This window comes from Lissotriton helveticus (genome assembly GCF_964261635.1).
Source record: "Lissotriton helveticus chromosome 1_1 unlocalized genomic scaffold, aLisHel1.1 SUPER_1_unloc_2, whole genome shotgun sequence".
Lineage (NCBI taxonomy): Eukaryota > Metazoa > Chordata > Amphibia > Caudata > Salamandridae > Lissotriton > Lissotriton helveticus.
The window spans coordinates 919,999-946,625 of record NW_027611659.1 but is presented as its reverse complement, the minus strand read 5'-3'; the positions used below and the strand labels follow the sequence as shown (position 1 = coordinate 946,625).

Below are 26,627 nucleotides of genomic sequence, written 5' to 3'. Positions count from 1 at the left end.
GGGCACTTTACTTTATAATAAAGACTACGGTAGCAAAGATCACATTATGCTAAGGATTGGATAGACTTTCTACACAAGGACACCATTATGTGACATTTTCCGATCAATTTTGAAACTAGCCACGAGAATTCACAAGAATATCTCTCATAGTTAATACACATTACGCAATATTGATTTTTATTATAACATGCCTGCACTCCAACGTGCATCTTTTGTACACGCCACCCTTTTAATTATCTAAATAGTATTTTAGAGATTCCATTTATGAGAAGTAGGTGAGGCTACAGAACACGAGCATTTGACAGATTCACCATTCCAAGATGGCGCCCGTTTCCATTGCCGTAGTCCTTCGTTTTTTGTTATGTCGGGATACCGGAAGTCACCCCAAGCGACGGGCTGCGGGTTTGGATACAGCGGCTCCTCTGCTGCTTTGGATCCTCGGCTGGACTCTGCGGCGATAGGAAGGTGAGACCGAGATCACAGGGTTCATGTCGGTTGATAGCTTCCGGGTCATCACGCACGAGTGAGACATGAGGATGAACGTTTTGATGAATGTTTAATACCAGAATGAACGGCTCCCTGTGGGTCTCGAGGTGAGATCCGCGCTGACCATAGACCCGAGCGCCCTTCCTTCATACAGAGCAGGCGCAGCTCACTGTCAGCGTTTGCATCAAGAGTGAGGCCTTGAGAGACTTCAACAGTGTGTGGCCGGGCTCGGGTAAACACGGCTTTGAAAGGAGGTTTCTTTGAAATATCCATCACTCTGGGACTTGACAGAGATGGATTTTCAGACATTTAAAAATACCCCTTCTTTATTTACAGAAAGTTATACTGGGACGGTAGAGGTGTTTATTTCTCACCTTCATGCTTGGTACACTTGGGGCTCTAAGGTTTGGGACTTATGACCCCTAGACTAGAGCACACGACATGATTGCCATCACTCGGACCCAACCACAGACACGGGTTTTCACACTTGAAATTACCAAGGATTTTGTGCACCAGGGCTATAAGGAGGTCATTTTGCCATTGGAGTTTTATCTGGATTCGCTCTCTCTATCATATACTTATCTTCGAATGCTTTTTTTACATGTGTCTTCTCAACAAGGTTAGGTTACTATTGTTTGTATACCCAACATAGACAACCCCCTTAGTTTATATGCACTGTGGCCATATTTAATTTACAAAAAATAATACCAATGCCTGAGAAGGATGTGACTTCTATTTAGACCATGGTTCTGTACCTTTATTTTTTACACAGCCTTGAGAAAGTCGCGGGATCACCCCCTGTAGCGACAAAACACGTGTTGGTTGTGGCCGAGAACACCAGAATAAAACGCGAACAAGACATAAAGAAAGAATTGTGTATATTCTGTGACTTATTTACTGTACTTTTTTTAACTTAGAGGGAAACCACATCTTACTTAAATACGTGTGCTGGGGAGTTGATTTTCTCATGGGTGCAGAGGAGGTGAGGCCTGTCCAGGGGTGCAGAGGAAGTGAGGCCTATCCAGGGGATACAGGGGAGGTGAAGCTTGTACAAAGGGTGCAAAGGAGGTGAGGCATGTCCTTTTCGTGGTGGTTGCAATAAGTTATTACAAAGTCATAATTGGCGAAATACACGGACCACCTAAGTTGAACGTTCTGACAGACTTCAGAAACTGAAGATTTCGGTGATCGGTGAATACCGTCACCACATGTTTTGCTCTGACAAGGTAATGTCGCCATTCTTGGAAGACATCTTTGAAAGCGAGTAGTTCTTTTTCTGAAATAGTATCAGTTGCAATTTTCTAGAGTAATATGCCACCGGATGCAACTGTTCGGTCTCTTTGTGTCTCTCTGAAAGCACCTCTCCGATGACCTGTTCAGAAGCATCAGTCTCCAGGTAAAACGGTTGAATAGGATGCGCATGCAGCAGAATTGGTGCAGTGGTAAAACTCCTCTTCAAGAACTGGAAAGCATCTTCTGCCTCAGCAGACGATTGAAAAGGTACTCCTTTCCGTAGCAATTTAGTAATTGGTGGTACCTTCAGGGAAAAATCTTGAATGAATCTGCGATAGAAATTTGCAAACCCGATGAAGCTCTGTATTTCTTTCACAGAGGTTGGAGGAGGCCAATTTAAGACCGCCTCAATGTTTTTAACATCCATGGTAAGACCTTCTGGAACAATTACAAATCCCAAGAAATCCACGGGTTTCACTCCAAAAGCGCATTTTTCAAGTTTTATGTAAAGCTTGCTTTCCTTCAGGCTATGCAAAACTCTTTTGACCTGTTGCTGATCTTCTTCTGATGAGGAATAATTGAAAATGTTGTCGATGTAAACAATCGTGCATTGATCAATGAACTCCTTCAGGACATCATTAATGAAGTACTGGAAGGCTGCAGGAGTGTTGCTCAAACTGTAGGGCATCACTTGGTACTCATATAATCCATACTTTGTTCTGAATGCTGTTTTCCATTCCTCTTCACTTCTCACTCAAATTAAATGGCACTCCCCATGTAAATCTAACTTCATGAAGATTTTGGCATCTTTTAGTTGATCTAGAAGAACTGAAATCAGGGGAAGAGGATAACGATTCTTTATTGTAATCTTGTTCAAGGCACGATAATCTATACACATTCTCAGAAAACCGTCACGTTGCGGAATGACAGTGAAGAAACGTCGGACTGTGATGGTCGTATGAACCCGTTTTCTAAGTATTTCTGAATGTAATCTTTAGGTTGACGGTTTTCAGCTTCAGTAAGCGCATACAAGCGCAAGGAAGGTTAGATCCAGGTTCCAAATCAAATTTTGCAGTCATACCAATGATGTGGGGGCAACTTCTTTGATTCCAATTCACTGAAAACTTCAGCAAACTATTGCTATTCTACCAGAAGACTCAGTTTGTACCTCACACACCATCATCTTTTGCTTGCATAATAAAGCTGCTAGATTTCCATCTTGCTCGTTCTGCTTTTCTCCGAAGCAATTCTCCAACCAATAACTTGGTTGTGTTCAGTTAACCAAGGCAAACCCAGGATGATTCCAAACTGCGGAGCATCGATCAAGTTAAATTGAATCTCTTCCTTCTGACGTTCAACAGAGACAAGTTCCACAACTTCTCTGTGACTGGTTATTGGGCCAGAAGATCCATTTGTACCCTGAACAGCCCTAGGCGCCTCACTTCTCTCTTTAGGTAATGCCTCAGACCAATTTTCGAGGCATATTTGAGGTCACAAAAGTTCCCCATAGCACCGGAGTCCAGCATCACGGCCACTCCTGAAATCTTATGGTCCTCGTCAGAATACGGTGTGGAGCGGAAGATTGTAGAATATTGGCCACTTGATGAGAAATTGGAGTTGTATCCTTGTTAGAAACCAGCAGCCCAACTCCTTCTACTAGTGGTGCAGAGTTTTCCTTCTTGAAGGTTTTTGGCTTCTTGGGACATTTCTTTACAAAATGTTCACTGATACCACAATAAAGCCATAGATTATTCTGTCAACGCTTTGCTTTCCCTTCTTTGGAAAGGGGTCCTCTAATAGTTCCAATTTGCATAGGTTTGACTCCATGTTCTTTATCATCAGATTTAACAACCTCTGTGCTGACCCGGTCAAAGCGTGGTACACTGGGCCGAAATTTGCATTGTCTTTCACCCCTTCTTTCCGTTTGTCGATAGTCTATCTCAAAAACGAGATCAATCAAAGCTGAAACTTCTGTAGGTCAGTACATAATATAAGTGGTCCGAGTTCGGAAATGATAGATTTACAAGTTATTCTGTATTACTCCATACAGACAAATGCCACACATTTGTTTTGCTAAACATTATTATATAGTTTTAAGAAATGAGATATGCAACTTTCAAATTCAAATTGCATTTATTTCTGCAATCGATTGTATCTGTGGTTTGTTCAAGATATTGAATCACATATTTTCAACAGTATTCAAAGTAATAGTAAATTCATTACATTTTAGGTGCTCTCAGTGAAAAGGAAGAGGGAGTGCAAGAAGGAGTGAGGGACTGGGTAAATGTGGTGTGGAATTGGCAACATCACGTTAAAATCAAAAACGCCTTTACAAACAAGATATTGTCAAAGTTCCCGAATTGCATCACACATAGGCTAGGTACATTCTTTTCTTTAAATCCTATGGTGTGTTTCAGTTGGCGTAGTCTAAGTTTCGACCCCCATGTGTTCTTAAGGGTTATTGATGCCTCATGCTGGGGTCTTCGTCAGGACAAAGGGAAGAGAGCCTATGAAATAATGTGTACGCTAAAATTAGATTACTGTGTGTTACACTGTCAGACATTAAAGAGCGCACCATGGCCCAAGATATGACGGTACAGACGTTGACCGTCATCTGATGTAGGTATCCCCTGCATTTCAGTCTTTAATGTCCGACAGTGTAACACACAGTAATCTAATTTTAGCGTTCACATTATTTCATAGGCTCTCTTCCCTTTGTCCTGACGAAGACCCCAGCATGAGGCATCAATAACCCTTAAGAACACATGGGGGTCGAAACGTAGACTACGCCAACTGAAACACACCATAGGATTTAAAGAAAAGAATGTACCTAGCCTATGTGTGATGCAATTCGGGAACTTTGACAATATCTTGTTTGTAAAGGCGTTTTTGATTTTAACGTGATGTTGCCAATTCCACACCACCTTTACCCAGTCCCTCACTCCTTCTTGCACTCCCTCTTCCTTTTCACTGAGAGCACCTAAAATATAATGAATTTACAATTACTTTGAATACTGTTGAAAATATGTGATTCAATATCTTGAACAAACCACAGATACAATCGATTGCAGAAATAAATGCAATTTGAATTTGAAAGTTGCATATCTCATTTCTTAAAACTGTTTAGTAATGTTTAGCAAAACAAATGTGTGGCATTTGTCTGTATGGAGTAATACAGAATAACATGTAAATCTATCATTTCCGAACTCGGACCACTTATATTATGTACTGATCTAATGACCCAGGTCTAGGAGTTCTAAGGGCACACCCCTTTACAACTCACACAGAAACTTCTGTAGGGCGATTTGGGATTTGTGACACAGCATCCTTTAAGTCATCTTTCAAACCCCAATAGAACAAGGCTGCCCTTTTGGCCTCTGGCCATTCAGTTTCTACAACAAGTTTGTTAAATTGGGCCAGGTAAGTTACAAGCTCTCGATTCCCTTGCCTCAACTCCAGTAATTCATTGTCCGACGATCAAAAATTCACAAAAACTCTTTCTTGAATTCCTCGAAGTTATATAAAATTGGGGAGTCTTGGGTGACATGGGGCATTGACCACAAAGCTGCGTCTCTATTGAGATACGACAAGATGGAAGCTCTACAAGATTGTGCATCTGGGAAGACAGTGGGCCGACACATGAAGTACAATGAGCACGGAGTTAAGAAATGTGGGCCTTCATTTAAAATTTGATTACCTTATTTTTTCCCTGACTCCTATCAGCTGTTGTTGAATCTCCTTAAGAATATTTCCTAATTTTTTTTAATTGAACCCTTTAGCCATTCTGCTCAGGTGAGTATTGACGTGGGCACTTCACTCTGTTAAGGGTCATGGTTACTCACAGTGCCACACTCCCAGGAGCAGAACTATGAGATTTTCCAACTTGGGAGCAGAACTATGAGATTTTCTAATTTCCACCACTGGTTTTCCCACAGCCACCAACTGAAGAGTTTACTAGTGGCCGTGTGAACCCAGCTGGGGAAAAGGGGAATGGAACAGAGAAGAGACTGCCTGACCATCTGGCTCTTCCACTCTACTTCTTCCTTTCTGCCGTACTCCGTTTTATGCCTTTCTTACTCCCTCTCTTTCTTCAAGCAAGAGTGGAAATCGATGTAACAGAAAAGCACACATTACTAAATTTCTTCAATTCCTTCTCCACCTTCTTACTCTCTCACTCTCTCTCTATATATATATATATATATTTCCTTACCCAGAGAGCCTATGGCTTTTGCTCCTAATCTATTCTTCAATATAAGTATTTTATTCATTGGTAACCTGCATTATAAACAACATTTTCGCACCCTTTAACTCTGTGAGTTTATTTATTCTTTTTCACTCATTCGTTCATTCACTCACTGCCTTACTTTCTTATCTTCTGAATTCTTCTTACTTCTCCCTTAGAAACCTTCTGGAGCCTCCGTCATCAACCAAGCAACGAAGAAATCAGGAACTGAAGTATTCAATGGGTAAGTGTTAATTCTTCTCTTTATATTTCTTTTTTCCTATTCACTTTAAATTGGTATTTCTCTCTAGTTCTAGATTACCGAACTAACTAACCGATGCACGAAGCGCTCGAACATGCGCCTAAGCCTGGAAAAAAATTGCGCTATTTCTATCTAACTAGACTACAGAAAGAACATCACTAATCTCTAAAAAATCCATTGGTGCCTCGGTTCTAAAATCAACCGGCGCACTTCACAGCTGGTCTAGACTTCGCGTCCGTGTCCAGGAACTCAGGACTAGACCGGCAACTTTCACCGCGGTCCTCCCTGTTGGTAGTATAGGGGAGAATGCCCGGTTCCGCGCTATAATCGCCTGCGACCTTTTGCGAGCGGGTGATCTTTGCAATGCTGGTTCAATGGCAGATACTGCGAGACAAAGATGAGCTTAAATTACTTTTTGATGCACCCTGACACCTGTCCAGGGGGTGCAGAAGAGGCGAGGTCTGTACTGTGCTAAGGAGGAGAGACCTGTCCTGGGCTGGGGGTGCAGTGGAGGTGCGGCCTATCCAGTGTAGAAGTAAACCTCAGCTAGGCCTACCAGTGCAAGGGGTTCGCCCTTCCCTGCACAAAGTCCTCAGACCATAGGAAGAAGTTGGCACAGAAACTGGAAAATAGAAAAGTATAGTTTTTTAACCTCCGGAGGTGGTGGTACGGTCCACACAACACCCTTCAGTATTGTATGGAGTAGCACACCGAACTAAAGCACATGGCCCCTTTTATACACAAAGAGGGGGCTCAAAGAAGGCGGTACAAAACACAAGAATGAGTTTTATGTACATAGGAGGACATTTTAGAAGCTCAATCTGAGTGGGCGGAGTTAACGGTTCTCGAGACCTTCGAAAACACATTCCTATCTGGAACTAATTACTAACAGCTGCAGACTCTACTGGGCATGCGCTAAAACAGGAGATACTAAATATAGCCTGTTGCTGGGCAGATTTCGAGCGCAGTTAACAAGGAAGTAGGACAAAACACACGATGAGCACATGGCAGCATATGACAGACAAAATGGCTGCCGCGAATACAAAATGGAGTCGACTGAATTGTTACGATAGTTGCCAAATACAGCATGTCTTCTGCTAATGCTTAATCTAATCGCTGTTAAATTACAACAGACGACCCTTTCAGCATTAGCTGAAGACATTCGACTACCTGGGATAGTCTAAATATTCATCCTGTATATCAATTTTCAGCGTTTCAGCTACTTCTTTGTCTAAAATACTTTGTACTTTTATAGCTGCAGTATTTCTCCTAGCTGGTATACAGGCAGTAATGCACATAGAGCATATTATTGGACCACATTGCACACATATACAACATGTAAAGATTATTGCAATTATGATACACAGGACAGTCAATATTTTCCAGCCCCAAGCAGAAACTAGAGTCCAAAACCATCCCGCAAAAATCCAAGTACCATTTTCTGTATGAATTTCTGAAGCAATCTTATGGAGTTTATTTATCGCATTATACACTGACGGTGTGTGATCAGGGATGAACACACAACAACTACTACCAATGATGCGACATGCACCACCTCGGTCAGCAAGCATAACATCTAGCACCATCCTGTTCTGGAGTGCTACAACCCTAGCAATTTTCAGATCTTCAGTAATATTTCCAAGTGCTATAGCTGCCTGATTTGTAACAGCTTCCACAATCCTAGTCAATCGTCGCATTTTCCTACTATTTAATGCAGCACCTACAAAAAAGAACAGTCCTAGATTAAAGTCCACATATTGCTGTAAAGTAGTATCTGTTTCATCTAGATCATCTGTACTTAAATGTCCTTTTATACCGATTCATAGTAATATTACTAAACAATTCAAGATCTCGATGATATGATGCAGGTGCTAAAAATACAGGGGGCAGTAAAAACAATACATAACATACACCCGACCACCCAGCTGGTAGTCGGTAATACCCATAGCTGCCACATACAAAGTATGTGTTATGTGAAGCTAGGAAAGAACTATCATTTATTCCATCTATATTCAAAACGGTAATGCAGTCACTTATTCCAACAGGAATCTGTCCAACACTTTGTACACATGTTTGCTTTAGTCTTTGTAACAGAAATCACAAAGCTTTCACTTTCGGCAGAGTCTCTTGTGTTGGTGAAGACATATGGCGTTGAAATATTGTTCGGTCGGTATCCCTCCCATTCCCATTTAGTTCCATTAGCTTGAGGATACCCATCTTTGTCTTGATAACACTCTTTATTCATTCAAACGGAAAAGAAGTCCACCTACTATAGTCTTTCTGGTTGCAAACAAGAGAGTGAACCAGGCTCGACAAGAGCCATTAAGTGAGAAAGGAAGAGGTATAAAAGGTGTTCCTCCTTTCTTTTGATGAGCAGGCATCATCCCACATACCCAACAATTGGTTGCGTTTGTAGCATTATGAGTATGATGCAGCATCTGAATAAAAGTGTTGAGATAAGATTGACGATGCTTCTGTTCCTGATACGGGAGCGTAAAGAAGTGCTCCTCCGGTATTGGTGTAGTGGTAACAAACAACTCACGAGCAGGAGTTGTCTTCTCAACAGACCAAGTGATTGTCGACATAATCACTAAAGCAGTAATAAACCCAATAGCACAAAAAATCTTCTTTCTCTCCATTTCAATAACAGCACTTGACAATTCTTCCAGAAACTAAAGTAGTCGTCAGAGCTCTTACCCCTGGGTAGCCATTGATTTCTTCACCACGGGCCAAGACGGGTGTCACTACTCTAATGCATGGCTGATCCCCCCCCTTGCCAAATCGGCTCTCCGTTTCACTGACCCAAGGAATGCTCAGACAACTTTCACAGGTACTGCAAACTCCTTCCTCGGCCTCAAATTATATCTCGGTGCTCCAGGGATTGTCGGATCCGGGAAGAACTCCTTCGATCCGTCAGGTGTCACGGCGTGGCCTTTCTCCGCAGTCAAAACCTCTCGATGGTCGGTCAACACAGCAGGCTCCACCAAGGCAGGAAGTACTCTCCGGCAGCGAGTACTGTGGATCCAGTTCTTCCGATTCGTGACTCGAACCGCTGTCATCGTAGCAAGTAATACTTGCTCTGGTCCGCACCACCTCGGCTCCAGACTGCTCGACCTCTCGAATGACTTCACCATGACGAAGTCAGTCGGAGTTCATGGCCTTCACCTGTAGATCTATCAGGAAGTGCTTCTCAAACCTGTTAATAAATAGAAACCAAGCGATCAGTTAATTGTGCCAAATAGTCATTCATTAAGACACAAGGTACGTCATATACAGAACTTGGTTTAGGAACTCCCGAGATATTCATTGGCCTCCCGAACACAATCTCGTAGGGAGTGAGACCTGTCCGGGAATGCGGCACTGATCTAATAGACAACAATGCCAGTGGCAACGCATCTGGCCAAGTCAAAGAAGTAGAAGTCTGTATTTTCGCTAATTTCAACTTCAGAGTAGCATTGTATCTTTCCACTAATCCTGCTGATTGCGGGTGGAACACCGCATGGAACTTCTGTTTGATCCCTAATCCTTTCAGGACATACTTGATAACATTCCCTATAAAGTGAGGTCCGTTATCACTTCACAAAAGTCTACAAACACCATATCTAGGAAAGAATTCCTTCAAAAGCACCTTTGCCGTAGTAATAGCAGTGTTGTCCTTTGTGGGGTACGCCTCAATCCACTTACTAAAGGCACATACCACCACCAAGACATACTTCAGATTATTGCAGCGTTCAAGCTGAATATAACCTATTTGCAAAAAAAAAGGTGCAGTTGGTGTAGCAAACCCTCCTGCAGGAGTTCGTGTCCCTTTTCCAGGATTAAATTGCAAACAAATCATACATGATTGTACTACTCTCTTAGCTGTGCTAGCAATTTCTGGATGCTCCCAAACTTGCGTAAGCAATTTCACTATTGCTGAAGCTCCAACATGTGCCATCTGAACCATAGGTTGTACAAAAGCTATGGGCAGCTTCCATTTATCCATTTGCTTATTTTGCCAACAACCTTCATCATCCAACTCTCCATCTTTAGACCATTGCTCCCTTTCTTTCTCAGAAGCGGCTCTCTGTATCTTTAATACTTCTTGCCTAGCATTGTGTCACCGCTCAGCTTGCGACTTCACTTCATACATGGAAGTAGTGCTAGGCTGCATCGCAGTCTCACGTGCCACTCGATCTGCAAAGGCATTTCCTTGTCCCACCTTATCTGTAACTTTCTTGTGAGCACTACATTTCACAATAGCTATTCTTTTTGGGTATGTCAACGCAGTCAAAAGGTTATACACTAATTCTCCGTGCATTATCTGCATCCCATGTGATGTCAGAAAGCCTCTTTCCTTCCAGAGCAGGCCAAAATCATGCGCCACTCCAAAAGCATAGCGGTTATCCGTATAAATGTTCACACACAAATCAGTACTAAGCTCACATGCTCGTGTCAAAGCTATTAGTTCCGCTGCTTGAGCTGACTTCTGTGGTATGCGAGCTGTCTCCACTATTGTGTGAAGTGTGGTAATTGGGTATGCGGCTGAAGTTGTACCATCAGGCAACTTCAGACAAGACCCATCAACCCACAGTTCTCCATCTACATCTCGAAGGTGCGTATCTTGTAAATCAATACGACTCTTTGTCTGTTCTTCAGTCAGGAATATACAATCATGTGTTGTGAAATGGCAACAACGTGGCTGGGTTTAGTGTTGCACATCTCTTCAGTGTAATGTGAGGAGCTAACAGCGTCAGCTCTTATCCTGTCAGACGAGCACTAGTTAAATGCTGCGTCTTTGTTTGATTCAAAAGGGCATCAACAGCATGGGGTTCCAGCACCAACAGTTTGTGACAAAACTATCCCTTCACTCTGGCGTATTGACACAGCTATTGCCGCTACTGAGCAAAAAACATCCAGGCAACGCTCGAGCAACAGGATCAAGTACTGCTGAAAAATATGCACACGGTATTGGTGTGTCTAAAATTGCCTGAATACGATCTGATGTGAGTGCACGTCCCTCCTTAGACAAAAGGTGACCTAAATAGGTTACCTTTGGTCTACAATATTGCAATTTCTTTCATGATACTTTATGATGATGTGAAGCAAGGAAGGAAAGCAAAGACAGAGTGCATTTTTCACATTGCTCAGGGGTATCGGCTGCCAACAAGATATCATCGACATATTGTAAGAGCGCCACACCTTCAGGCAGAACAAAAGAATCTAGTTGTCATTTCAATGCTTGGCTGTAAATACTAGCACTCTGGTATAGCCTTGGGGAACTCTACAAAATCTATACGATCGATTATTCAAAGTGAAACCGAACAAATATACGATCGATTATTCAAAGTGAAACCGAACAAATATCGGCTATCAGGATGAATAGGGATCGAAAAGAAAGCGCTCTTCAAGTCTATAACAGAGAACGTACTTGCAGTTGGAGGAACTAGAGTAAGAAGTGTCGTGATGTCAGAAACCACTGGGTATTGTGGTACCACTATCTTATTCACTTCTCGCAAATCAATTATGAATCGATAAATTCTAGTGTCAGTATCTTTTTTCAAAATAGGGAGAATCGGACTGTTGCAGACAGTAAATGGCAACTACCCCAACTTCAATAAGATCCTGTACAATTTGTGTGAGTGCTTCCTCACCCTCCTGTGAAATTCTATATTGAGGCAAACGTGGTAACACAGCTCCCTCCTTTACACTAATATGCACCAGTGGAATAACCATCTGTCCCACATCAGTATCTGAAGTAGCCCTCAAAGTTTCAAGGAGGGAAGCTAATGAGTTGTCTTCTTTAACAAGGCAAGCTCTTTCCATTACAGGGTAATTATCATTCAAGAACTCACATCCTCCTTCAGGGGAACATCGTATTGTAGATCTGAAATACTTGAGCATATCAAGACCCACAATATTATCTGGTGTATTCGGGGAAAAGCAGAAACAGACATGGAGCAATGAATTTATCAACATGAAATGCAAGTGGTTGCGACAATGGGCTAAGGGAAGGTGTTCCATCGAACCCTATCGATGTGATCGTTAAGCCAGACAGGGGAGCCCTTGGAACCAATTGTTTAGACAGAGCGCTACGAGTGATTCCTGTATCACCAGAAACTGATCAGTAGAACCCAAAACATGTGCTGTAACATAAGGACCCCTCTGATCTACTGGAACTTCAACTGATTCCATACCCCATCCTAGGCAATCCTATGGATAAGCAGAATCATGTAAATCAGGCTGCGCATAATCAGACATTTGATATTGATTACGTCTGTCAAAAGTATTGAACCCGTTCTGTATTCATGCATTAGAATCAAATCTAGCGCGATCATTCGTATTTCCCCTAGGCCCTGAATATTCCGCGTGATTTCTCATTTGTCCCCGACCACTTGTACACTGCTGTGAGCGCAATGCTGGACACTCAGCTGCCCAATGCCCAAATTTCCTACAATAAGCACATTGATCAACGACCAAATTCGAGCGCAAGAACAACCATAAGAACCACGTCCAACTCTATCGTTATCCCTAGAAGGCGGACCATATACTTGGGCTAACATGACCTTTGTTTTTAACTCCTTAGACTTCTTATCCTCACTACCCTTCGCTTCTAATTCCTGACGCTCGTAATATTGAGCCATCGTCAAGAGAGATGCCGGTGAAGAGGTAGTCCAAGAGCTTTCACTAGCTTTCAAACGACTAGCCACTCCTGGTAATAAATTTGAGACATATTTATCTACAAACCAATGTCGGCCCATATCGTCCATTAGCAACTGCCCACTAAAATCATGAAAGGCTTCCTCAAAGCGCGTAAAGAAATCTGAAACCGATTCATCTACCTTCTGCTTACACGATGCTAGAACAGTCCAATCAATCTTTTTAGGGGGGACAATCGTTTTTAACTTAGGTAATATCGCAGCGGGAAGATCTAATATTAATCGACATTGGGTTTTCGCAGGTTCCCTTTCCTCGTCCTCTTGTTCTATCTCCTTCCATAATGCCCCCAAAAACTGCACGCTCATAATTTTTACTCATAGACCTCCACATATCAGGCGGTAATATGAACTCGAAAAATAAATCACTGTCAGCCAAAGTCGTAGTACAAGAGTTAATAGCACCCTGAAACTTCCTCATAGAAAGCGGCTGGATTTTTCCACGGGTCAGGTAATGCTGCTTTAAGTGCCATTACCTCTGCCCTATTCCAGGGAGTGTATGCCCAATTATAAATAAAATAGCCTTTAGCATCAGCAGAACTCTTATCATCACTTGTACCCGTTCCTTTAGGAAGAACATATATAGGCGCTGCCTCTCGCATAGGATTCGCGTGCTCTATCATGGTCTTATCTGTTTCAAAGATAGATGATTGCTTTCCGTCAGCCGAAACCGTCCGTGCAGCTGCATCTGCTTTCATTTTCTCCTCTCGCATACGAATCGCATCAGTTCGTACTTTGAACAACCGCCTTATCTCATCAGCCACCTGGGGGAGAGTAAAAAGAGCATCACGCATTTGCTTACAATCGGCTGCTACATCATCAGGTTCTAAAATATCAGAAACTTTCCGAAACATCTCAACAACTTCTCTAGCAAACGACCCAGTAAAATATAACTGTTCCTTTTCCTGCCACCCCTCTAAGCTGTCTAAAATGTTAGAAACAGAAACAGTATCACGAAGTGTCAAAAACAACTTTATTCGACTATTGAAAATCATAAATATGATCACGAAGTGCTTGATGAGCGATCTTTCTGAGCTCGGACGCATGATCGACCTACAGCATAGAGCGCGTGACTCGTTTCTTTTGGTCCGAATCGGAATCCTCATCTTCGCCAGACGGAGCGGACGGAATGGCATACAGAGGCGGAAGACGATCTAATAACAAAAAATCATCTTGTGGTTTATTAAGGACAGGATAGGGAGGTTGCCGTACAGCATATTGGCCAGATATCTGTAATCTGCGTTCCTTCTCATGTCTCTCTTCCAATTCTTTCACTTCTTTCTTTCTCAACTCCAGTGCTTTCTCATACACACTCTTCCACTGCTCTTTCTTAATCAACGCTTGCTCACGCCTCTCTCGTTCACGTACTTCTTTCACCCACATTCGTATACATTCAAACATATCTTGTCTGGATTTCCGCTCAAACATACACTGTTCCACGTACTCAATCTTTCGCAAATCAAATGACCCATGCATTAGCCAACGTAACTCTGGATCCGCACGAGTTTTTTTATTCCATAATGTGTTGTACATTATAGAAGAAAGACCATATTTAATATACATATCCCTATTAGGCGTCCCCTCTGGTGAAGCCGGTTGCGATTCCTCAAGTCTTAACCGGTTATCACTACAAAAGCAGCACATCCTACGAAGTGCGCTAAAAGCAGGCATGCCAAAAATAGTGCAAAATATGCAGTATTATCATCAAAGTAGCACTTAAGGTATCTTTAATACATTGTGCCGTTCAAATCAAAATCGCAATTTGGAGAAAAGTCTCCTCATTACCTGCCTATATGGTTTGCAACGCATATATCCAATTCCAAATCATACCAATCATGACTAGTCTCCCAAATCAAATTGCCACAGCAAGCGTTCCTAAAACTACCTTGCCACTCCCAGGCTTCCAAAACCCACAGCAAGTACAGCACAACGGTTCTTACCAGGGCTCGAGTCGGGGTACCACGCAGGTGGACGGCGTCCCCCCACTTATTTTACCAGGAGCTCGATTACTGAAGCAAATGAAGCCACACACGCACTCTGGCCTCTCTGGGGCGAGATCGCGGCTCATTCAGAACGCTGCTCACGTGCTGGCTTCTCTGATGCAATCGCATCTGAGGGGTGAGCGAGGGGAGGCAATGAGTCTGATGGTGCAAGCCACCCTTCGTGACCTCACTTCCTGTTGTGACGTCAGCGTCCTCCCACTTATTTTTTTACGGCTTGTGCCCTGGTTCTTACCAATCACAGGGCGTCCAGATTCCAACTGCCAAGTTCTAAATTCGACCAAACGATCACTGCACGGCAATTCAACAGAAGAGATCTCAGTCGAGGACCGTCGCCACCTGGATGGTCAGATCGGAAAGAAAGGAAAAACGCAGTGGGTGCCAAGACTCTGGTATCTTCTGGCATGCGATCGTGTCCGCAGCGAGATTCCAATCCTTCGTCACGACCACTCCTTCGGGCATCCGAGTCGCCGATGAGCCCCACGTGTGGGGCGCCAGTTTGTGGAAGTAAACCTCATCAAGGCCTACCAGTGCAAGGGGTTCGCCCTTCTCTGCACAAAGTCCTCAGACCATAGGAAGAAGTTGGCACAGAAACTGGAAAATAGAAAAGTATAGTTTATTAACCTCCGGAGGTGGTACTACAGTCCACACAACACCCTTCAGTATTGTATGAAGTAGCACACGGAACTAAAGCACATGGCCCCTTTTATACACAAAGCGGGGGCTCAAAGAAGGCGGTACAAAACACAAGAATGAGTTTTATGTGCATATAAGGACATTTTAGAAGCACAATCGACGAGTGGGCGGAGTTAACGGTTCTCAAGACCTTCAAAAACACATTCCTATCTGGAACTAATTACTAACAGCTGCAGACTCTACTGGGCATGCGCTGAAACAGGAGATACTAAATATAGCCTGTTGCTGGGCAGATTTCGAGCATAGTTAACAAGGAAGTAGGACAAAACACACGGTGAGCACATGGCAGCATATGACAGACAAAATGGCTGCCACAAATACAAAATGGAGTCGACTGAATTGTTACGATAGTTGCCAAATACAGCTTGTCTTCTGCTAATGCTTAATCTAATCGCTGTCAAATTACAACACCAGGAGGGGTACAGAGGAAGTGAGGCCTGTCCAGGAGAGGGGGGGGGGCAGAGGAGGTGAGGCCTGTCCAGGGGGTGCAGGAGAGGTAAGGCCTGTACTGTGCTGAGGGGGTGAGGTCTATCCAGGGTGTGCAGAGGAGAGGAGGTGAGGTCTATCCAGGGTGTGCAGAGGAGTTGAGGCCTATCCAGGGGGTTGCAGAGGAGATGAGGTGTATATAGGGGTGCAGTTGAAATGAGATCTGTCCAAGGGGTGCAGAGCAGGTGAGGCCTGCCCAGGGGTCTGGTGGCTCAGGTGACTAATGCGTCCATTGCAGGGGTCTGTGTTCAACCTCATATTCACAGGTTCAAATCTCGGCGGGCCCACTCAGCATTTCATACATCGGATGTCGATAACTTGAGTACCATTGAGTTGGGTAACAATGAACATCTGTTTTTCAGCGCCAAGAGACCTATTGGTGAATGTGAGGTTTACAAATACACATGTTATGTTATGTTACAGAGAAAGTGAGGCCTGTCCTGAAGGGAAGGGGGGGGGAGGGTGCAGAACAGGCTGTGGGTAATGCAAAGGAGGTGAGGCCTATCCAGGGGATACAGTGGAGGTGAGGCCTGTCCAAGGGATGCAGAGGAGGTGAGGCCTGTCCAAGCAATGCAGATGAGGTGAGGCCTGTCCAGGGGTTACAGTGGAGGTGAGTCCTGTCCACGGGCTGCAGAGGAGGCGAGGCCTGTCCAGGGAGGTGCAGAGGAGATTAGGCCTGTCCAAGGGGGTGCAGAGGAGGCGAGGCCTGTCCAGGGGTGCAGAGGCAGTGAGGCTTGTCCAGGGGAATGCAGAGGAGGTGAAGCCTGTCCTACGCGGGTAGGAGGAGATGCCTGTCTTGTCTTGGTGGGGTGATGCAAAGGAGGTGAGGCCTGTCCTGTGCTGTTATGAAACCTGCCATGGTGGGGTCGGAGGAGATGCCTGTCCTGGTTTGTCCTCTGGGTATGAGTGTTGTAATTTGACAGCGATCGATGTTAGCATTTAGCTGAAGCCATCTTGTTTCCGGCATTCATCTTATCTGCCATGTGCTTACCATGTGCTCTGTCCGTCTTTACTGTCATTGACCCTTGTACTCTGCTTATGGACTGGCTATATTTAGGCTTTGCTACTCTGCACATGCGCAGAAGAAACTGTACCTGTTCATACACATGTTCTAGTCTGTAACTGTCAGGTTATTTTTACTGGAGTCCGCAAACTGCTAGCTCCTCCTTACTGTTGACTGTGCATATCTGTATATGTATGTATATGTATGTATGTATAGGCATTTATATAGCGCACTACTTACCCGTAGGGTCCCAAGGCGCTTCGACCGCTGCGAAACCCTTCCTGGCTTCCCTGAGAGATGGTCCCTTAATGGGTATCTCCAGGGTAAGACCAGGCATCCCCGGCGGTCTGGTGGGGCCGTTAGTGAAGATGAGGCAAGCTAATGCCCAGAGTTGCCGAGTGTGATCGCTGATCAGAGTGGGCACCGAGGCGAGAGAATTATCGAGTCCGCTGACCCTTGGTCCAGAAACCTGCCGCGCCGGGAATCGAACCCTGGTCCCGGGCCGTCCTCTGCTCTCGGGTCTGCCGCCTCTAACCAGTGAGCCACACTACTTCTGTATGACCATTTATGTATGTGAACTCTCCACTGTGAACTTGTACCGCCTCCTTTTGAGCCCTTGTGTGGGTATAAAAGACCCATGGTCCTTCTACTCTTTGTGCTACTTCATACACTACCAAAGGGTGGTGTTGTGTGAATGTAGTTCCACCTCATGAGGTTAATAAAGCTTTTGTTTTATATTCCAGTTTCCGTGCCAACTTCTATTCTATTGGTTTGAGGACTTGTGCAAAGCAGGGCAAACCCCTAGCCGTGGTAGGCCTAGCTGAGGCTCAGCACAACATGAGGAGTGTCGACCACCTCAGCCACTGCTCTCACCAGCCAGAGATGCTCCTTTAGAGGCATATAATTTTATTTTAAGAGTTCATTGTCATACCTGGAACCATTTGGTGTGGGTCTCCCTTCCACTTTTGCTGTCGCCTCATGTATTTTTGCTGGTGTTAGATGCTTTGGGCACTGTACCACTGCTGTCCAGTGCCACAGTGCAAGTGTACCCTATTGTAAATTGATGTATGAATCAGTGGTTTAATGTTTGGCTATTTGGTTTACTTGTCAGACCTTAATCTAGTGCACTGAGTGTGCCCAGGGAGTGTAAATTCAAATGCTGCTGGTGGGCTTGTAGCACTGGTTGTTCCACCCAGAGAAGCAGCCGTGTAAAATGTGCCTAATGTCTACCATTGCAGAGCCTGCGTGCAGTCTGGCACTGCCATGCTGACTGGGCAAGTGCACCCACTTCTCAGTCCCTAAACCTTCCCTTTTCTTCATATCAGTCACCCTTATGGTAGGCCCAAGAGCAGAGTGCATTGTAAGTATATGGTAGGACCAGCCTTGATGTGTGTGGCATGTCCTAATAGTGAATTACAGCCATTTTCGTTTGTACACTATTGCATGGCTATCTGTTCTCCGTAGGCCAGAATGGGCTGTTTGTTATTACATTTTATAATCCTAACAGACTCAGAGAACATGGTATAAATTTGAGTTTGGTATGCCTGAACTCAGAATAATAAAATACATCGTTTTGTGAAGTTTATTTTAATATTCTGTGTTTGCAAATACCACTTTTAGAAAGTAGGTGTTTGCTTGTCTAACCATTCAAACCTGCCTCTGCTAGGTTGTGTATTCCTATGTCTGCTTTTGTGAGTGGCAGGGCTAGGGAATTCCATGAGACAGGCTGAGTCACCCAGTGGTGCATAGAGAGATCTGCATCTAGATGGGAGGGAGGAGTTGCACCTGAACCTTGAAGAGGGCTGTGCCTGCCTTCCACAATGCTGGCTCCACCCCCTAGGGTGCGGCTGAAGTCTCTGCCCTGCACACTGAAAGAAGAGAAGGAGTCCTGTAAACAAAGTGCTCCAGGACTGTACTTGCCTTCCATAATGCTGGCTCCACCTCCTGTGGGGCGTCTGATATGCCTGCACTGTGAAAGGAAAGGAGAAGTCTGGTTAACAGAGTGCTTCAGAACTGGTTTTGACTGGGCAAAGGCCCCTCTCCCCTCAGAGAACAAAGAATTTTAGGGTATAAATATTGGGACCCTGATCTCATGAAATTAGATCACTTTAGACTACAAGAAGAAACCTTTACTGAGGAGATGAACCTAAAGAAACTGAGGAGAGACTATTCCCAAGCTGAAGTGCTGCTTGGGGGATTGGCCTGCAGTGGTTGCCTTACTGCCAAAGGACGGAGAAAGGAACTTTGTGTACTTTGCTTTCAACTTGTGAAGGATCTCCAAGGTCTTGGAAAATAGCTTGCCTCCTGCTGAAGTCTCATGGACAATAGACTTCACCCCCCCAGCTCCCCAGAGTTCTTTAGGAAGTGCCTGCTGCTGTTTTGGGCCTTCTGAAGAACTGCGTGTCGCAGGGAGCTGGAAGCGCGACTCAACGAAAAGAAGCATGTCGCTGGGCCTGCCGTTGCAACTCCGAAGGAGGGTGTCACCGCTGGAACTGTCGCACTGCACCGCATTAGAGAGAAGCATGCCGCAACGAAGAGGAAGCATGTCGCCGTCGCTGCCCTCACAACTCCGAAGGAGGGTGTCGCCACTGTAGTTGTCGCACTGAACCGCATCAGGAGAAGAATCTCGCAACGAGGTCGGAGCGTGTCGCCATCGCTGTGCCTGCCGTCGCAACTCCGAAGGATGGTGTCGCCGCTAGAACTGTCGATTTTGTACCGCATTGACCAAGAGCACCTCGCATCCCTGAGAAGCGCTGCCGTCGCATCTTGGATGTCGCCGCTGTAGTTGTCGCATCAAGCGGAAGCTTCACGCATCATGGGAGAAGAGCGTCGCCGCTGGAGCTGTTGCCGTCGTATCATAAGGGTGTCACCGCTACAGTCCACGCATCGAACCGAGGACTTCTCATCCCCGAGAAGTGTGCCGCATCTGGGAGATCTTCACGTCTTTATTTCTTTGTATCTGAACTCGTTTTGCTGACTGTGTTCCTGCTTCCCCTTTCTGAGGAGCTACCGCGACTGGAGTCGCTTTCACCGCATTTTAACCCGCCGAGAGGCTGAGACCCTGAGAAGTGCTCGTGGCCGCAGAGGAGGGTGAGGCGCCGGCCCCGGGACTGCGAGGACCAGCATACACCAACTACAGCTGGTCCTCTTCCCGTGTGCAGCCGCGCCCCCTCCCAGTGCCACGCCCCCAGCTGAGCCCTTAACTTCTCGCGGCACCCGCTGCGCGGGTGCCACTCGTTTTGCTGACTGTGTTCCTGCTTCCCCTTTCTGAGGAGCTACCGCGACTGGAGTCGCTTTCACCGCATTTTAACCCGCCGAGAGGCTGAGACCCTGAGAAGTGCTCGTGGCCGCAGAGGAGGGTGAGGCGCCGGCCCCGGGACTGCGAGGACCAGCATACACCAACTACAGCTGGTCCTCTTCCCGTGTGCAGCCGCGCCCCCTCCCAGTGCCACGCCCCCAGCTGAGCCCTTAACTTCTCGCGGCACCCGCTGCGCGGGTGCCACTCGTTTTGCTGACTGTGTTCCTGCTTCCCCTTTCTGAGGAGCTACCGCGACTGGAGTCGCTTTCACCGCATTTTAACCCGCCGAGAGGCTGAGACCCTGAGAAGTGCTCGTGGCCGCAGAGGAGGGTGAGGCGCCGGCCCCGGGACTGCGAGGACCAGCATACACCAACTACAGCTGGTCCTCTTCCCGTGTGCAGCCGCGCCCCCTCCCAGTGCCACGCCCCTCACTCCCAGCTCCACTTCTTAATTCGACCCAGGAACGCGCCTCGCGGAACGCGCCCGGGGCGAAGACCGGGCAAAGAGCGGGCCGTTAGAGGCTGGTAGAGACTGGACTGGGCCACCTCCCTGATATTTATATTTTAAATTGACCCCTTCCCATTGTATTATCTTACGTATCTCCCGTGTCCTATAACTTACTAGCAAGAGCAATGGTTGTCACGAGAGGGAATAAAACCAAAGTCCCCACTGCAGCGGGCAAATTGCTCGGCCCCATGGACGATTTTCTAGCGAAGGCCAACACACTTATCGACGAAAGTATATCGATAATTGAAGAAAGGGTTTCCCTAGATCTGGCATTCGCAAAAAGATCCTCACTAGGCGCTTTGGCGGAAGCCAGATCTCCAATCTTAGTACCCTCAAACGCTGAGTTAGGGCCGATTAGGGAGAGACGCAGCCTACCAAACACCGTAGATCTGTCAGTCTCACGAATAGCGGATTCTCAGCTTAGCTATGACCTAGAGAAAACCCCAGAATTGTTTCCAACAACATCTGCGCAAATCTCCTCACTAGAAAAAAGAATAGAAAGGGGCAGGAGGGAGGGAGCAATTAGTAAAAGTAGGGCACCTGGAAACTCAAATCCAACAGTAAACCCGAGATTGTCCCCAATCATTCCAATAATCCATAACGATAGGGTACCACAAACGGAGACTGTCGCATTAGTCCATCAGGTAGAGAAAGAACCATCTTGTCCGATAATCCTGGACCCTCAACCCATTAAACAAACCGACGTGGATTTGAATTTGGTTGAGACCCAGGAATTAACTCTTCCTAGCATAGCTAACGTAATTAAATATGCCTTATTACCTTTAGAACATCGGTTAGCAGCCATAGAACTGCAAATTTCCAAGCTATTAAAAACCCAACAGCAGCCCCCTTCGTTATGTCCTCAAAAACTGGCCGGTAACAATAGTGATAAACCAACTAACACTAGTGTACCTAATGTCAATCCAGTTATGCTTAATACACAACAAAAGACCCTCCGACTAACAACTCTAAACCAGCCCATAAATAAAAATAAAAACACCACTGATTTGACCAAAATTACAAAACCAGCACTAGTTCAAAGTTCCACTAGCAGTCTGCAACAAACAAATATTCCGACTGCCCCAGCCGTACCCGCGACCACCGATTTGACTCAGAAGGCACCTACTAGCATAGCCAATAAAACCCCAGTGACAACCTCTAGCAAAACACCTTCGGTAACCTTACCCCCTCCACCTGCACCGCCAAAAACACCGGGGGATAGGTCCAAAAGGAACACTGCGAGGAATCCCGGTCCACCAAGACTCCCAGCAGAGTTCCCTCCCGAGGCCTCACCCTACGTGGTGGTGATGGCTGGAGTGCCTGAATTAACAGATCTCGCATCGGAACCGGCCTGGTCCCTAAAAAATAAGGCTCAGCATTGGCTCCAGACCAACCGCCCAATTCCATCTTCTTGGCGCGGACGAATTAGATCTGTAGCCAGGGTACCGTGGGTAGGTAATACTAGAAAAACAATTCCCGGGGATTGCATAACAATCACTTTCGAGGATCCTCGAATTGCGGACTATGTTTGTGCCTGGGAAGACATTACCTCAAATGGAGGAATTAAGATCAAATCACTCTCCTTTTTTTATCCTTTCAGGCAAGTGGACGGATATATACAGGAGCAGGAACCTCCTTGGTCCGTACCCTTCCCTAGGCAGGACGATCAATTAAACATCCGATATCGCGGTCCTCCTAACCCTTATGAGCCAGATTATTCCTGGCACACAGTGAGACATCGCAATCAGGGAGGAAGATGGGAAGATAGAAGACCCTATACTCAATGGCCCCCACATAGAGAACAGTCACGATGGGACCCATGGAACAACATCCCGCTAAATAATAGGTATAGTGGCCTAGAACTGGTCGATTGACCACTACCAGAAATCTCTTCTATTAATACCCAACTACCTTCCTCGCCACAGCCTGTTACCATTTCACAAGCTATCGGTGATAAAGATTCCATTACCCTAGAACCAGATTCTGGTGATGATTCCCCATATATTAGGGTATCCTCCTGGAACATTGCGGGCCTACGAAATAAAATCAATGATGGCTCAGCCCAGGAATTCCTATCTCCAAATCAAATAATCTGTCTCCAGGAAACATGGTCTGTAGAAGAATTACATCTACAAGGCTACAAAACCTTTAATGTCCCAGCACTAACTAGTACTATGGGTAGACCAAAAGGTGGTCTCGTCACCTACATTTCTAACTCCCTACCTTTTAAAAAGGTGGCCACACCCTCCCAGGACCCCAACCATCAAATTTTAACATTAACCCTCCCCAATAAGGACACAATCATTTTGGTTAATACATATAACAATTTGTCAGATGAAAATTTTATTACTCTTATCACCACCTTAACTGACAAATTGAAACAAATCCTTTACCGGAGCCCCACAAATAGGACAACCAATATAATTTGGGGAGGTGATTTTAATTTCCACCCTTGTACAGCTCCTAATCTGGAGTGTTGTGGGATAGTGGACGAATTTAATGTTCCACTATCTCACCTTGCGCACACCAAACCAGGAAACATAATTAATACCGCCTTATCAGATTTGGATCTTCAGATTGCCAACCATCCTAATGCAGACTCGAACGAATTTCTGCCGACGTATGTGGGTAGAGGTCACATGACCACAGTAGATTTTATATTTCTTTCCCAAAATCTGATGATGAAGCTGAAGGAATTTGAGGTTATAGCTACCCCCCTCAGCGATCACGCAGCTATAGTAATAACATTATCTGTGCCAGCTAATGCCTCCCATAAATCGGAAATGGCGATCACCCTTAAGCAGAATAGGGTCCAGGTTGGTAACTATAATGGACTGACTATTAAATGGGCCAAAATCAACCCAGCAGATATACTGAAAAAATTAATTACTCGGTCCTATTCTAATATAGTGAAATGCCTGGATCTTACAACTAGTAATAAGGAAGTCCTTAGAAATTTTAACGTAATATTAGAGGTCGTAAAGGACTTACTTACCTTTCAACCTAAGTCAAATTGTGATAATAAACCTAAGTGGTTTAATCATAACTGCACAGTGGCCCTATCCAAGCTAAAATCTGCGCTTAAAAACAACCCCCGAGATGTGGCCTTGATCCAGCTCCTGAGGCGCCAATATATAGGGGAAAGAAAGATGAGAACGGCCCAACTCAAACAAAAATTATGGGACGATCTCCATCAAGGTGCAGTCACAAAAAACAGCGACTTGTTCTGGCGTACAGTCAGATCCCCGTTCCTGATAGAGAAGGATACCCCGAAGATAGAGGTCGCCATTGATGAACATACATGGGTCTCTCACTTTGGTGGAATTTTTAAAAATACCCTACCATCAGAATCCCTATCCCCTAATGTGAACTATCCTATTTTGGTTCCCTTTGACATCCCAGACCTCATAGATGCTTTGCAGAGCAGTAAGGCAGGTAAGGCACCAGGTCCCGATGGGGTCCCTGTGGACCTTTTCAAAGGCAACCAAGATCTATGGGCTCCTATTTTAACCAGAGTATGCATAGCAGCAGCGAGTGAGGGAATTTTAACTTCCTGGACAAAATCTATAATGGTCCCCATTTTCAAAAAGGGGGATCGGCAAGACGTAAAATGCTACCGGCCCATTTCACTGCTGGACTCGCTCGGGAAGGTAGTGGGGAGAGTGATACTCGAGCGTCTCCAGCAGTGGACTGAGGACAGGGGCATTATCTCGGATATTCAATTTGGCTTCCGAGAAGGTTTCGGGACTTTGGAACAGGTCCTCAACCTCACCTTAATAATGGGGAAATACACCCAGGCCACTCCCACCAAAATATATATGGCCTTTGTAGACCTTTCCGCAGCTTTCGACTGTGTTTCACACACAAAGCTGTGGAAGGTCCTAGCCCAATTAGGGATAGATCCCCCCCTGTTAGATTTCCTCAGAGAACTCTATGCCGGGGCCACGGCTAGAGTTCGCTTTGGCGTTAATGGTGAGCTGACGTCCCCGTTTAGAGTGGAGCGTGGGGTTAGGCAGGGGTGCGTCCTGGCCCCCTTCCTCTTCTCTCTCTATACCAATGGATTGGAGGGGGAGATGTTGAGGGGGGCCCAGGACCTCCCACGCATAAATCACCGCCTGGTCCCCGCTCTGCTCTATGCGGATGACGCGGTAATTTTAGCTCGAACCCCCGGGGAACTCCAGAAAGCAGTGAGCAGATACACGTCCTTTATGGGCAACTTAGATTTAAAGGTTAACGTGAAAAAAACGTTCGTCATGACAGCTGGTAGAGGTCGTAAACGAACATATCCTATTCTGCTGAATAACCAAAAGCTAGAACCAACCCCCCACTATCCCTATTTGGGGGTTATGATAGATGACCAGCTTAGTTGGAAGCAAGCTACTAACACTAGGGCACTCTTATTTAGGAGATCTATTGCCGCATTAACATCTTTCTCCCAGAGGTTAGGAAAAAGACCAATAGGAGAACTCCTTAAGATATACAAGGCTAAATGCCAGGCAATTGCAACATATGGTGCAGGAGTCTGGGGGTACACAGACACCAGCACTATTCAGAAGGTGGAAAATACATTCCTAAGATTTCTGTTAGCTACCCCCAAAGGCACCTCAATTTACGCAATGCACCAAGAACTAGCCACTCCTTATTTGGAAGATCTAATCAAAATAGAACCCCTGATGCTGTGGCGCCGCATCTGGTTGTCAAATAAAAATGCATTGTCACAAGCTATCATCGCAGACGCAATGAGTCTGGATACCTCTTTGAAAATAAAGTGGCTCTTATATGTCAGGAATTTTTTCAAGGATTTAGGCCTTGAGAACTACTATCTTGACCCGGCTTCCATTATGGACATCTCAAAAAAAGATTTGAAACAGAAAGCACTAAGTCATCTTGAATTGCTAAGACTTGTTGCCAATTCCTCGAAAAAGGCAGTGATCCACGCTAACATGATTCAAGTGTCTTCTGTCATTCATCCGTATCTTGAACTACAACTAACAACCTACGAGAGAATGTTAATTACGAGATTTAGGCTGAACATGTTTTTCAGAATGGTCACCTTTCCGACACAAAATTGTTGGCACGCTAGTTTACCGCCTTGTTCCTGTGACGGAATTTCAGTGCAGTCGAACTTGCATGTGATCCTGCTTTGTAAATACCATCAAGCCCACAGAAAGATCTGGCTTCTACCAATACTTAAATCTTGGGGAATGAGACAGTGTCGACCTGCTCTTTTAAGACTACAAATGTTAGAAACAGTGAATGTCTGTTACTTTGTTAGCAGCTTCCTAAAGTGTATCGTGAAACACAGGAAAAACCTCTAGGAAAAAGTCGTATCTACTTGCAATCGGCACCTTGCACACATTGAATAACTTTTTTCTTGCTTTTTCGCTTTTTATATGAAATCCATTTTTAACTGAACTGTTTGTAATTTGTGTATTTTTATGAATGCATGTTATTCTGTGTTCTTTTATGGTTTTTCCATTGTGATTAAACCGAATAAAGATTTATAATAATTGTATCTGAACTTTGCCGCATTTCCCATCGCTGCGACATTGCTTGTTGTGGAAGCGCAACGCAACCTAAGGTACATTGACGCATCTAAGAACTGAACTGAACTAAGCTTAAATCTAGTGTTAGATTTGGGGGTCTCTGGTTGGCACAGGTAAGTACTTGTGACAGCAGGGACCCTCTCCTCTAGTCAGGATAAGGGGATTACCCTCTTAAAATAACCTCTGCTCACCC

General features: G+C 45.1%; 1 protein-coding gene across 1 annotated transcript in view; it reads left to right on the top strand.

The window, feature by feature from the left end:
• The first annotated feature begins 102 nt into the window (after positions 1–102).
• Positions 103–26,627, top strand: part of LOC144805711 (uncharacterized) — a 129,925-nt gene continuing 103,400 nt past the window's right edge. Inside the window, exons 1-2 of the mRNA XM_078672212.1 lie at positions 103–465; positions 6,121–6,185. The gene's annotated coding sequence lies outside the window, so the exon portion shown is untranslated. The remainder of the gene's footprint in view (positions 466–6,120; positions 6,186–26,627) is intronic.